The sequence below is a fragment of the Lissotriton helveticus genome, chromosome 9, assembly GCF_964261635.1.
Source record: "Lissotriton helveticus chromosome 9, aLisHel1.1, whole genome shotgun sequence".
In the NCBI taxonomy this organism is placed as follows: Eukaryota; Metazoa; Chordata; class Amphibia; order Caudata; family Salamandridae; genus Lissotriton; species Lissotriton helveticus.
Genome location: NC_136070.1, coordinates 976,194,497 through 976,206,706, shown reverse-complemented (window position 1 = coordinate 976,206,706; position 12,210 = coordinate 976,194,497). Strand labels below are relative to the sequence as shown.

Below are 12,210 nucleotides of genomic sequence, written 5' to 3'. Positions count from 1 at the left end.
TAGTGACACTTTTTTCCACCTGGGACAGGCCATTTCTCGCTTGGTGAGACTGCAACTCGTATACACTATTATGGGCCTTGGTTCTTCAGGGTTGACAGTTTGTTGTGCTAAGATAGCTCCAAGCCCCACAGGGCTGGCATGAACAGTTAGTACAGTGGGGGAAGAAGCGTTATAATAGCAGCTGGTGCAATTTGATTATGTATATCATGAAATGCTGCTTGGCACTGGGAGGACCAAGTGAAAATAGTGTCCTTCTTCGTAAAGTTCAAGTGGTGCTCTTATGGAAGCAAAATTAGGTATGGATCTGGAGCAATAATTTTGCAAGCACCAAAAATTAACTAAGGACAGATTTGATGTCTGGGACGGTGCCATCGCCATGCAATATTTTTTCAGAGGTTCAGGCCTCAGGCCATCTGCTGAAAATATGTGTCCAAAGAACTGGGGTGGATTTGGTCTCAGGGTACCCGTGTCTTTTTTGAGGGTAGATTGGTGTTTTGCAATGCATGACGTACCTTGATGAGGACTCCATCGTGCTCTCGATAGTCTACAATATTCCTGAACACAAGCATGTTACTACAGTAACTTAGACAATTTGTGTTCCCCTTATGACCATATGCATTTCTTCTTGGAAGATCCTGGTGGTAGATGAGACACACAAACAGAGTCTTTTGTACCTATATAACCTAAAGTGAGTAGCAAACGTTGTTATATATTGAGATTCCTTTGCTCGGTCAATGGGTGATAACCTTTGTTCACATCACAATTTGAGAAGTCAGGTGTGCCAGTCAGCAAATGTACCATGTCATGTATCCATGGAACTAGCTGTTTCTCTATTTGAATAGCTTGATTCGATTGGCGAACGTCAACACACAGACAAATGCTTTCTCACGCCTGCTTCTTATGTTCAGGTGCTATGGGTGATACCCATGGTGTGGAGCCTTGTACATTTCCATTGAGCTCCATTTCTATCAACTTTTTGAATTCATCTTTCACTTTGAATCCTGAGTGGAATACCTCTGTAGTGTTGAGTGACTGGCTTTATTTCAGTGTCAATGTGTAGCTGAATCTGTCAATCCTTGAGTTTGCCTATGCCAATAAAAAGCTTTGGAAATAGTTCTTATTTTCAATCACCTTATGTCCAATGTATTACAGAAACTGAAGGAGACCCAACTTAACTGCTGAGCGAAAACTGGGCAAACACCCCATAGACTGCCTCTACTGCTTAATCATCTGTCTGGATTGATTGGTTGTCATGTTTGAGACATGTAGAACATGGTTCTGTCGGGTTTTTCAATTGCTTAGAGTGAGCAAGTAGCAACAGCTTACTTTTTACACATATCAATGATTTGAGCAGGAAGAGAGAAATAATACAACACACACCAAAATTAGAATTCAATAATGTATTCAGAAAAGAGTATCAAATAATCAAGGCTGTCGCAATTTGGTAAGCTTAATTTTTGAAAGCCAATTAGCTATTCTACAATTCTGTCTCATAACACACACCTGACACAGCTCTTTAATTAAACCCATAGGCTGACTACTCCCCCATCCTGTCCTGAAGAAGACCCACCTTGACACACTTCACTTTTGCGCTACTTACGGGGTCGAAACGTCGACGTACCACATTTTTCTACACAACGCTCACGATCACAATTTAATTTGCCAATGGATCCTGAAGCATATGTGTTAAAATAATAAGGACAAACAAAAAATCTCTTTTTTCCTCTTTAGACTGAATGCTTATGTGTTTTGTATATAGTGCGCTGTCTTCATCACAATTACCACATGTCACTTTTTCACCACAGTCACGTATTCGATATTGCAATTGAAATTATGAATTGCGACAGCCATGATTATTTAATACTCTTTTCTGGTGTGTGTTATATTATTTCTCTCTTCCTGCTCAAATCATTGATATGTGTAAAAAGTAAGCTGTTGCACTTGCTCAGTCTAAGCAATTGAAAAACCTGACAGATTAATTTTCTACTTTAATTCGTATACCCAGGTTCTGAGGGACACCGAGTCGTCCCATTACGTTTACCAATATTTAAGACATGGGCAGAAGATGGCCAAACTTTTCAGGGGTTGCTGGGACCCTTGTGTATATATGCATACATCAGTGTCATTTAGAAGAGGCAAGTGCGACAAGGGACCACCCACCTCTCTAACATGTTGGTGAGTGCAGGATGTGCGTTTTGATTTGTCTCAAGTGGCGGCTTGTCTTCTGAGTCCTGGGGTACTGCAAGTCTGATCTTTTCCCATCTCTACTCCAACACACTGACAGAAAGTGACCCATCTTGGTACAGAGGTGCCACATGCCCCTACCCGCTGGGCGGAATGTAGGAAATGGAAACCACCTTGTGAGCACACAGATTCTAGCCGTAGATAATTTGCCTTCAAGATTGCTAGCATTTTAGTAAGAGTTTCTGTATGAAAACTGGTGACACAGAAACAGTGCTACATGAGTACTTTTAATCTTGACATAAAAGCATTAGCTATCTCCTCATGGTTCTGTAATTGTCGAATGAAACAGATACCCTTCATAACCAACATTTCACTTATATGAAGGATATCGGTTTCATTCGACAATATAAAACCATGAGGAGATAACTGATACCTTTATGTCAAGATTAAAAGTACACATCCTTCAATATCCACCGAGGTTTTCTTTTATTTCACAACAGTCATTTCACAGGGCATTCGTTCTTTACAACGATGTCTCAAATCAAGGAAGTGTGAGTGTCCAGGGCTCGAGAGATGCTGTTGACAGGCAAGCTTCTGCATCCGGTGCGGCGAAGGTGCTTTTGCACGCGCTGTGCGTTTGATTGACCCTGAGAACCTGAGCTGCTCCCAACACGTCATACCTGCGTGCGTCACTGCGCAGGGGAAAGGACGTGCCTCGGGCCCTGGAACCTAGAACGTTCGCGATCCTACTCTGGGTACCAAGAAATCCAAAGAACAAAACAACTGTTTCCAATAATAAGGAATTACAAATTAAACTGGGCGAATAGCATTCTTCACCGTCTTCCTTAATTGAAAAAATGTTTTGCAAATTGTCCCTAGAGGGACTTCATTGCTTAAATAATATATCTCCTATCTATATTTCCCATGACTACCACCTGCACGTTTGGAAGGCTAGGTTCGTCTTTTATGTTCATAACTATCTAAGAATGAATACATGAATGTGCTTTGAGTGTGCTGTTCACTCAACTGAATTCTGAAAGGAAATGTAAATATTCTTAGTAATTTATGAAGCAAAGTCTTAATTTTATTCAAGACACGGCGTTGAGTATCATGCTGTCTCTCTTATCTTGTTTTACTGAATAGTAGCAATCAAGACAAACTTAAAAACTACCTGTCCCATGAGGCCAAGGAGCAACAGGCCAATGGGAAATAAGAACAGTAGTAGTACAATGCACCAATCAACACTAAGGAATAGTCTATTATATCTAACATGACTGAAAGCAGGCCTCTTTTCTTGTGCGAGAAATTATGAGTAGGTATTGAAGATAGGAAATATGCAAAACACAATAGAAATAGCTAAGATGAAAATAAAAACATCTTGAACAGAGTCTATCCAAATAGATCTAGAGTGCAGGGACGAAACCGTGAAAGGGTAGGTCCAGGTAGGAGTTGTTTCCTCTGTAGGATCCATGAACGGAGAGCCGCTGAAGACCAGGAGCTTCTTATGAGGAAGTAACTGTTGGAGTAGATGAAACTCTTAGGGTAGGAAAACAGAATTAATACAGTGTTGTGCAGGGATACTATTCGTCTCTGTGTCTTAAAAAAATTAAGACTTTCCTTTATAAATACTAGGAAAATCTACATTTTATGGCAGGAGCGGATGCTCATATTATGCCTGTTTAAAGTATAACTACTACAGAAGATTCACAGGTTTCCAATAAAAGGTGCAAACAATAACATCATTAGACCAGTCAGTCAATCTCAGAATGTCTTCTAACCAGGAACCCGCCCAGAAGGCCTTGAAAGCCACGGCTCCACTGGAAGGTTAGGCCAAATATGAAGGTGTCAACACCAGCCAGGCACATAATCCATTTAACCCAGAAGGCAAGGCTGGGTAAGAGACAAGTTCGTGAGCTTTCCTGAAGGAAATGAGGAGTTGGGTGTTAGAGGATGTTCTCAGAAATATTGTTTTTTGTTCATAAAATTTCCCACACATAAAGTAAGGGATAAAATACAGAAGTCAGATTGGTCTTGGTATGTCTTATGATGTTGAAGAGAATACCTGTGGGAGTGAAAGGGCGAGATTACATATGTAATGATTTTACATTGGATAAATGCTTGATGGAAATTAAGCACAGTAACATAGACAACTTGTGAGAAAGCATTTTGAGGGCAGGAGAAACATTTTCTGGCCAAGAAATGAACAATTGAAAAACTAGGTTAACGTCCTATAATTCACTGTATTTTGTAATAGGTGGATTCGAAAATGTTACTCCCTTTAGTGGACGACATTTGAGAGGATGTTCTCCGATGGGTTTTCCATTGACGTGGATGATTTATGGAGCTTGCAGAACAGTAGGTTTTACCTGAGCTATCTTGAGATGCTAAGAAATTAGATATGAAAGTGATGTCTGTTGAAAATGGATTAACAGATATTCCCACGCTCCAGCTAGACCAAAGAGACCAGGCTGACTTGTAAGCTTTGGTAGTGCCTGGGGCCCATGATTTGCTGATATTGTCTGAAGATTGAGCAGAAATACCTAGATAAGCTTGGAAAGGCCTGCTACCTTCCAAACTGTTATGGAAAGAGTGTTGTTCAGAATTAGATTGTTGACATGGCCCTCTGGGTCTAGAGGAAGGTCATGAAAAGTGAAGAATGTGGAAATGTTTTGCAACTTCTAACAGGGGAGGATACCATATCTGTGATTGCCAGAAGGGGACAACTATTATTAGAGTGGCATTCTGATGGCAGACCTTGGCTAGACATCTGTTGATCATGAGGAAGGGGGAAAAGGGTTATTGGTTGCTTGGGACGTATCCTGAAAAAAGGAGTCGGTCGCCAATGTTAAAGGATACAGACGCCAGCTGAAGAACTGGGGAAGGTGAGAGTTCAGTTCGGTCGCAAAGTGATGTATTTGGAAAGGTCCCCATTTGCGATACAGCATATCGAAAACTGAAGGAGGAAGTCTCCAATCGCTATAATTGTGAAGATAGCGAAAATGCAAGTCTGCTACAGAATTGAGATTGCCTGGTAAATGTTCTGCACTAACAGAAAGTTTTATGAAGAAGACAAAATTCCCAGAAGCTTCTTGCCAGTTCCATTGAGGGTTTTGATTTGGTGCCGTCTAGGTGGTTTATGTATCGCACTGCTGAAAGAATGCCCATCCAGAGAAGAATGGAACATTGAACCCTGTTTTTTGCAAAACATTTAATCATAAAAGGGGCCGGCAAGCATCTCTAAACAGTTGATGTACAATGAGGATTCCTGTCTAGACCATGTACCTCCAGTCGAGATTTGACCACACCGGGTGCCCCAACCTGTCAGGCTTGCATCAGATTCTAATAAAAGATCTGGCACTGAAGCAAAAATAGTTCTGCCAGTCCAAGCATCTAAATGGTCTAACCGCGATTGGAGATCTAACCAGGATTTGTTGTCTAGAATGACGGATTCAGAGTAAGCACGACCTTTGCGAAGATGGCAAATGTTTTGTCTCTGGTGAGCTTCATAATGAAGCGGACCTGCAAATATGGCCTGAATCGATGAGGAAAGCAGACTGACAATCCTTGCAAGGGATTTGAGGGAGATGGTGGAATGTTGTATGGTGCTGACAATTTCTGATTCTATTGCTTTTATTTTAGATTGGGTTAAGTGTAGAGTTGCGTTTGTTGAATTTATGAGGAAGCAGAGAAATCTCATCAATTAGGCAGGGATTCAGACTGACTTCTCTTTGTTCATGAGGAACCCCAAATCTGAGAGGAGAAAATAGGAAATGTGAATTTGGGAATGAAGAATTTGCACATTTTGACACATTAGAAGAATGTTGTCTAGTTAGATAACTTATTTGATACCATTGGACGTGATCAGGGAATAACAGTTTACATTAGTTTGCTAAAGCACCATGGTACGGAGGAAAGTCCAAAAGAAAGATATGAATAATGATAAGTTTTGCCCTTCCATTTGAACTGAAGAAATTTCCTGTGATCGTGGTGGATGGGGATGGTGAGGTATGCATCCTGATGATCCAAATGTACCATCCAATCTAATTGAAGTAACTCATCTCGGAGATGTACGATACTTTCCATTTTGAAATGTCGATAAATAACAAACTGATTGAAGTGTCTGAGGTTTATGACCAGTCTCATCTTTTTGTTTTTCTTTTGAACTAAAAGAAGCAGCTTAGGAAACCTGAAGGATGAAAATGAGAGAGTTTGATTGCTCGTTTGTGTAAGAGAGTGAAGATTCTCTGGGAAATCAGTGCTTACATTTCAGTTGCTAATTTTAGAGGAGGGGGGCAAGTTTGAAAAGGAGTTTCATTAATCTTTATGGAATAACCCTTAACAGTGTTTAATACCCAAGGCTCGAAAAATGCTAGACTGCCATTTGTTTAGGAAAAACCTTAAGCGACCCCCTACAGAAGGTGGGCCAGAAGGAAGACTTACTTGCTGGGTGTGAGGAGCTGGCATTTCTTTGGTTGTGGCCGCCATAACCTCTTGACTGTTGGGGATAGAACTGTGGACGGAAGTCTTAGTAACTTGAATTGTAGGAGCCTCTGTATCCTTGACTTCTGAGAGTTTTGCCGGTAAATCGACTCCTGTCTCTACTGGTCCTGGTACATACACAGATAGAAAAAATTTTTTTAAGTGGCTGTTGTGCCTTATCTAGGAAAGCAAATGTGGTGACATATTTACTGAGTTCCTTGATAAAGGAATCACCGAACAGTAAACCATCTGCCTTGATGCCGGGGTCCATTGTTGCAGGATTTGCCAACTTGGGGTCTAGTTTGAGCAATAAACCTTTGCATCGTTCATGGGTAATTACAGAATTGGCACTCCCCATAAGACTCTTTGTGTCTTTTTGGCTATTTCGGCCATATCAAAAATACGTGATAAATGGCCAACAATGTCTAGCCTTTTGTCCTGACAGGTAGAAAATGCCTTATCGACTCCTTTACGAGGATCTTTGCTGACTTTGGAGAAAAAGGTTAGCATATTGGAGTCTATTGAAGGTGTAGAGGTAATATTAAAAGGAAGAGAATGTCTATGGCACGCAGACTCTAAATGTGCTTTTGTTTGTTTGTCTGAGGGTAAATGAAGTTTTGTAGAAATATGTTCCCCCACATGCTCTGAAGGAAGCCACCTAGTAGAATTGGGGTGATGAATTAATATGAGATCGAACATGGATTGGCTTTCCACATCTATTATTTTCTTGTCATGGAAGGGATCACGAGACAAAGTGGCCAATTTCTTTTTCTTTGCCTGTTTACCAGACCAAAAGTGTGAGTCATCCCCCACATCTCTGTTAGTGTAAGTATCAAGGTCACCCATGTCATCATCGGTATTCTGGATATTGAATATAATAATCTTCGGGTTACTGTTCTCAAAATGTTTTGATTTATTTTTCCGTTTCATGCCACCAAAATTCTCCTCCTTAGAAGGAGGACCTGAAGGAACATTGTCCTCAAACCCATGTGAGGAATCCTTATCAGTCACTAGTGCAGTAATATTTTTTTAAGTGCTTGTTTGTTACTGAGCTGATGGTCGGGCCACCGTGGCCTTGCACTTTATTTTTTCCCCTGCAGACAGGGCAAACTTTGACTGGGACATCCAATTGAGAACAGTGTTTTCAAATGTGTTTGTTACTTTGGTCATGGAAGCTGAAACAGCTTGAGCCACAGAGCATTGAATGAAGTCATTTAAATTATTCTTGAAATCCTCTTCAATGTCATTATTTCCTCATAAAGGAAAGAATTGCCCAATTACATATTGAAAATGACAGATAATACTGAAATCTGTATGAATATAACAAATAGCAGGGATTGAAAGGGTTAAATCGTGATTTCAGGTTTGAAAAAGTTGCCTCCCCGAAAATGCAAAACGCGCGCTCTGCTGAGTTAAGAGGTTAGAGCAATACCGCAATAAGTAAATAAACCAACCGTTGATACACTAAATATGAAACATGTAATAAACGAGAAATGTATATATAAAAAAGCATTAACAAAGTGTAAAGGTACTAATCTTGACTCTGAGCTGCCAGAAAAGAGGCCTGCTTGCAGTCAAGTTAGGTATAATAGACTATTCCTTAGTTCTGATTGGTGCACTGCACTACTACTTTTCTTCATTCCCATTGGCCTGCTGTTCCTTGGCCTCATGGGACAGATAATTGTAAAGTTTTTCTTCTGCTATTTATTAAAGCAAGATAAGAGACAGCATATTATAAGCCTCCGATCTTGCCATAAAATTAAGATGCACCAATGATTACATGAAGGATGTGGGTGAATTCTACATTGTCTGTGCCTGACATACTGGAGATGTTTCACTGTATGCGAGGGATACTATAGTTATCTTTTTGTGAAACTCCGCCCTACTGTTGTAGAGTTTTGTCATAGAGGCAGCTCCTGCAGCCAGGGTGGCAGATCAGTTACTCTAGATCTGACCCACTGCCTGTTTGCGGGAGATACTTTGCAGCTTAACAAACCCAGTGGCAGAGCAGGAGAACTTTAGACGGCATGATTTCTGCTATTCTGCGAACTGCTGTTGGCGCACATTTAACAGTAGCATGGAAGGTGAATCTGTCATTTCTTGCCACATTCTCCATTACTGCTGTTCTCTAGAAAGGGCACTTAAAGAATGCCACTATATACTGTCTGAAATCTGTTTAATTAGATGTTTTAAGTGTAGTGGGGCAGTAAGAAATGTTGTGGCTCAAAAGAGGTATTAATACAAGCATTGGTACAGCCAACCTTTGGGACCTTATAAGTATTTAGCTATGCAGCACATTATTCTGGGGCTACAACATCTACTGTTACTTCACGTGAAAGGAAACATGCGTTCTACTATGCCTAGAACATTTGCATCAATGTGCCTGGGCAAGCTATATATTAAAGTACCCTCTCAGTCTTCAGATAAACTGTCAAGCGGTGGGCGTTTCCTGAGCCATGTAACTAAAAACTAAAAACATGCACTAACAGTGTACCAATAATAATAAGTTCCTGTAACACCTCTACCATGGCTGACGCCTACATCAATGATATGCTCAGCCAGACTAATATAATTATTTAGAGGATGCCGATGCAGAGTACGAAATTACACCAAAGTTGTCCACCTCACCTAACAAAACAAGCATTGGCATAGCCAATAGGTCTCGCCTTTGGGACCTTGTAAGTGTTTAGCCAGATCTATTGGTTTTGTCAATGTGTTTAAGGTATGTTGTAGAGCAGTGTGGTTGCTGTGCAGCATGTTGAAAAGGTACAATAAGAAAGAGTTATAATCTTTTTTGTTACCTTATATATAACCAAGGAGACATCATGTACAACTGGACGTCCCTCTTAGAAAATCAGGGTTAACATAAAAAATAGTTTTTGTTCTTTTCTGAATGCAAGCAGTGTGAAGATACAAGTTATCCAGCCGAAAGAATGGTCATGAAGCTCTGCTCTAGTTGGGGGTCAAACACAAAAAGGAAAGCCATTGACTAGCAAGAAAGCAAATGAGATTGACAAGAATGACAAGCACTGACAAACAGTGGCCTGAACCAAAGCCCACAATATGTATATATCTGAATTTATTTGAGACAGTAGGTCTTTCACAACAAACAACTAAAGATGCCTTAGCAAGCCCTTAAAAGGAAAGTATGGGGTTAGCCATAGGGGGTGGCCCTGAAGTGAAGACAGAGGTCCTAGGGGGCACAGAAGGGAAGAGAAGCTGGGGGCCACAGAAGGGGAGAGAAGCTGGGAGCCGGTCCCCTGTCTTATTAGACGACAGAACAAGCTAAGGCAGCAGGGATTAGGGGCCAGATGTAGGTCAGAAAATACCGGTCGGTAACGGCCGATGTCGGCCGTTACCGACTGGCATTTGAAATGGAGATGTAGGGGCCTTAAAATTTACAGAATCAGTATATGTACCGAATCGGTAAAGTTACCGATTCGGTAAAATACCGAATCGGTAACTTTACCGAATCGGTAAATACAGATGTAGTTGGCACTGAAAACAGTGCCACAGGCCATTACCGATTCGTTATTTACCATGTAATAATATTGCATGGTAAATAACGAATTCTAGTGTACATGCACATCTGTGCATGTACACCTGTGCCATGTGGCACACATACATGCCCTAAGGGCATGTATGTGTGTCTCATGGCACACAAGCCAGGATCAGGGGTGCAATAGGGTGTCAAAGTGACACCCTCTACCCCTTGGCAAATCTGTAATTTTACCGATTCTGTAATTACCGAATCGGTATTTGCCATTGATTCCTATGGGCTACAAGGCCCATAGGAATCAATGACAAATACAGATTCGGTAATTACAGAACCGGTAAATACTGAATCCTACCGATTCGGTATTTTGTACAGAATAATTACCTACATTAGATTTACTGATTCATGAATACCGAATCGGTAAAATTCGGTATTTATGAATCGGTAAATCTAATTTACCTACATCGGGCCCTTGGTCCTGGGGCAAGGGGTCCACTATTAACGGTTGTTCGATTAATAGGTTTTCGCAGCATCGACAGCAATAACAGCTTCCCAATATAAGAGATGAAGATGAAACATCAAAGAAATAAAAGAAAAAGACCTGCAGCAAGGGGAATAGAAAGAACCAAGGCAGCAAAGATGCAACCAGAGACAGTGCGCTGTAAACAAGTGGCAAAGACCGATATTTTCACGGATCGGTGCACATTGGGTGCTGCTGTGTGGAGACATTTGTATTATCTGTTGTTATTCCTTCTTCATTTGTTCGTAATAAAGTGATTGAGTGTTTTTCAGGAACATGTAGTTCTACTTCTTTTTAAAATCACATTGTCTGTTGCCGAAAGGTTTACATTTCTTTACCCTTTGCATTACGAGGCTTCATCTAAAGGGATGAAGTATTTTCTAACTGATTAGGGTCGCATGACCACAGCATTCAATTCAAAAGGCCTATTTTTTGTTTTTTTATACAGCGCACATCTGTCTCGTGACAACAGAGCACTGTACATCAAAGTACACCTATATTGGTAGTATGAGTTTTTTGTTGGACTATTTTTGCGCTGTTTTTTTGTATTGAATTTGCATTGGCAGGACCATCTAGTTGTTCTGATCTATGCATATGAGTAGGTAATGTTAGATGCTCCTCAAACCTGTGTCACATTCATTGTACAGTGTAGAACGCTAGTTCACGAAAAGAGCTGATACTCTTCATTCTAAAGCACCTTTGTGGTTGCCTCTAAGCTTGTATTAGATGTGGCTTGACACAGGAATTACGTGGAAAATGTAAGCACGTTTCAACTTGCCTCTAAAAATCCGAGTTCTAACATCAATTTCCAGTCAGGAGCAATCTACCTAGAATACCTACGTAGGGCACAGTGCTCTATACTTTTAAGATGACACTCTCCATTTGTAAAACAAAGCCTGTCATTTTGAGGAAACTGCTGTTTAAAGAAGCTCGACTCCTCTTCAAGAAAGCACTGTCCTTCTGAATGAAGGCTTGAAGAAAGCCTTGTTTTGCTGAGGAAAGTCATGCTCTTCTTTAAAAAAAAAGTGTATATGTATATATATATATATATATATATATATATATATATATATATATATATATATATATATATATATATATATATATATATACGATCCAGAAAAAGTCCTTCAAATCAAACAAAGCTCTGCCCTTCTGAATGAAGTCTTATCCTTCTAAAGACATTTCTATCCTTCTGAGGAAAGCCCTGCAATTGTGAACAAAGTATTTTGGTTTTTCCATTGCTTGTTTTTTCTCAGTGTGTATATTTGGTCTCTCCCCTTATCTGTCACACGCCCTTTAAATGCTGCATGTGTTACTGTGCTGAGTTGTAACCATGAAGTTGTTCCAGACTATCTCCTCTGGTTATTCACAGTCCCGCCCTAGAGCAGTGCTTGCTCTGCAACAATAATAGCATTTCAAGTAGATGCGCATCCCTAAAACAGGGAGTGTGTGTGTGCAGTGTCACTTTGCATCTAAAATGAGCACTGTGGAACATATACTTACGGGTCGTCACGTGCTGTCTGGATAT

General features: G+C 40.5%; 1 protein-coding gene and 1 pseudogene across 1 annotated transcript in view; one reads left to right on the top strand and one right to left on the bottom strand.

The window, feature by feature from the left end:
• Positions 1 to 12,210, top strand: part of RASSF1 (Ras association domain family member 1) — a 315,149-nt gene that overhangs the window by 142,726 nt on the left and 160,213 nt on the right. The window lies entirely within an intron of this gene.
• LOC144782571 (uncharacterized) lies at positions 5,243 to 6,934 on the bottom strand (annotated as a pseudogene).